The sequence below is a fragment of the Schistocerca piceifrons genome, unplaced genomic scaffold, assembly GCF_021461385.2.
Source record: "Schistocerca piceifrons isolate TAMUIC-IGC-003096 unplaced genomic scaffold, iqSchPice1.1 HiC_scaffold_1408, whole genome shotgun sequence".
NCBI classification, from domain to species: domain Eukaryota; kingdom Metazoa; phylum Arthropoda; class Insecta; order Orthoptera; family Acrididae; genus Schistocerca; species Schistocerca piceifrons.
In genome coordinates, this window is record NW_025727245.1 from 97,501 (window position 1) to 100,000 (window position 2,500).

The window sequence follows — 2,500 nt, forward strand, 5'->3', positions numbered from 1 at the left end:
CATGTTGTGCCTTAACCTAACCCATGTTGTGCCTTAACCTAACCCATGTTGTCGCCTTAACGTAACCCACGTTGTCGCCTAAACCTGCTCTGTAATTGTTATACGACTCGTTCAATTACTGTAGTGTTGCCCACCCGCAACCCTCGCAATATAGTTCGCTACTCGCACTGCCCGCACCCCTGTGTATCGCTTCATGTTAAACACCTTGCAAGTCTTGCTCACTTTCCACATGCTCCTGCTGTACACTGTAATGTGGATGGCAGCAGGACGTACATGCCGCCCCTCCCCACGTCCCCACCTTGCCCCCTGCCTTCGCAAGCTGGTTGGTGAGAAGTTTGCATGTTCAATGCCCTTCGCATGCGACGTACTCAGGCTACGTTGTGGTGCGGCCTGTGTCAACTGTCCGCTGATGTCGTACGCGTGAACCACAATCTGTACTGCACATTCGTCCTTATGTACTGAATGATACATCGTGGCACATGTGTGACCGCACAACGACTGCGCCCAAAAACGGCGGACCATACAGTGCAAATATTGTGCACGCAGCTACGTGTCGTCTCCCTATGAGAGCTGGATTGCAGTGTGGTACGCCATAGAGACGTGTGGGAGGAACGGACGCCGTGGATGGCGATCAGCATGAGCTGTCTGTTGATGTATTCGGACCTAGTCGTCTCTCCTCACACACCGTGATGGCATGGTGCACCGCGTTCCATATCTGCGACATGCTACAGAGGCCGGTTGACAGTCGTTCGAGCAATGGACATCGCATACGTACGGGGGCCACCTTCCACGTATTGTCTAGGCGTGCACATTTTGTTGCGTGTATGTGGGCAGACGTAGTGTGGCGTGACACCTGACACAGGCATGCAATAATCGTTGAAGTTGCAAATGGCGATGGACGCCTGCGTTTTCTGGTGAAGTTACGCAAATGAACAAATGGTAACCTGTTGTGGTGCGGTTGTTCTCGCTAGGGGTGAATCGGTGATGGCGACGATAGGTTGAGGTACTAACCGGTTGTTCCAGCGATACCCACCATGCCGACGAAACTGAACGGCATCTGGGTGTGAAGCGATACGCGGCGGTGGCTGGGTGGGACCGTCCCCGGCCGGTGAGGGGGCGCCTCCCGGCGTGCTGGCCGCGCGGTGCGTGGGCGCACGCGCTACAGCCGGCTGGTGGGGGCGGCCAGTGGCAGGCGCGCCGGCCGACGGACGCGGCAGGCGTCGCAGCTGCGCGCCGGCGCACCCTGCGCGCGGCGCCGTGCGGCCAAAGTAGGTCCTCGCGGGCCCGGTGCGAAGCGCGGTGGACATCTTCAGTGTGCTGGTCCGATTGAGGACTGTGTGCGTTGAGGATGCGCCGCCGCCCGGCGCTCGGCGCCGCGACGCCGTCTGCTGCTCGGTCGCCCCAGCGGTTCTCGCTGGTGGTTTGTATCGCAGCTGTGCGGATGTGTTGGCGCGTGCGCTGTGCTGGGAGAGTTCGCTTCGGCACCCAAGTGGGGCTTTTGTCCTTCTGTGGCGCTGGCGTTGGAGCTGCCGGTCACCGTAGGTGGCGCGTGTTGTCTCCCGCCGGCAATGCCACGACAGCACGCTCCCGGGCCTCTGTCGGCAGCGGCAAGCTCAGTTGGGAGCACGGGTGGTCGCACCGAAAGCGTCTACTCGCCTAACTCCGGGCGATTGCGCCTCTCTCGAACCCGACCAAGTACTTGGGACGGCGCTGCGCGCCGCCGGGACCTGAGAGGGTTTCGAGGTGTATTGTGCAGGGGAGCTCAGCCTCCTCCTGTTTGCAGAATGATTGAGCGGACGCTTGCGTGTTCGCGCGGGCCCCCGGGACACACTCCCGGGCGGCCGGCTGCTCAGCTCTAGTTGACGCAGCTCCCTGGTTGATCCTGCCAGTAGTCATATGCTTGTCTCAAAGATTAAGCCATGCATGTCTCAGTACAAGCCGCATTAAGGTGAAACCGCGAATGGCTCATTAAATCAGTTATGGTTCCTTAGATCGTACCCACGTTACTTGGATAACTGTGGTAATTCTAGAGCTAATACATGCAAACAGAGTCCCGACCAGAGATGGAAGGGACGCTTTTATTAGATCAAAACCAATCGGTCGGCTCGTCCGGTCCGTTTGCCTTGGTGACTCTGAATAACTTTGGGCTGATCGCACGGTCCTCGTACCGGCGACGCATCTTTCAAATGTCTGCCTTATCAACTGTCGATGGTAGGTTCTGCGCCTACCATGGTTGTAACGGGTAACGGGGAATCAGGGTTCGATTCCGGAGAGGGAGCCTGAGAAACGGCTACCACATCCAAGGAAGGCAGCAGGCGCGCAAATTACCCACTCCCGGCACGGGGAGGTAGTGACGAAAAATAACGATACGGGACTCATCCGAGGCCCCGTAATCGGAATGAGTACACTTTAAATCCTTTAACGAGTATCTATTGGAGGGCAAGTCTGGTGCCAGCAGCCGCGGTAATTCCAGCTCCAATAGCGTATATTAAAGTTGTTG

General features: G+C 57.7%; 1 non-coding gene across 1 annotated transcript in view; it reads left to right on the top strand.

Moving 5' to 3' along the window:
• Positions 1-1,869: 1,869 nt before the first annotated feature.
• The window catches only part of LOC124733755, a 1,909-nt gene continuing 1,278 nt past the window's right edge, over positions 1,870-2,500 (top strand). The window contains exon 1 of the ribosomal RNA XR_007009119.1: positions 1,870-2,500. This exon is cut by the window's right edge and continues 1,278 nt beyond it. This is a non-coding gene — a ribosomal RNA (small subunit ribosomal RNA).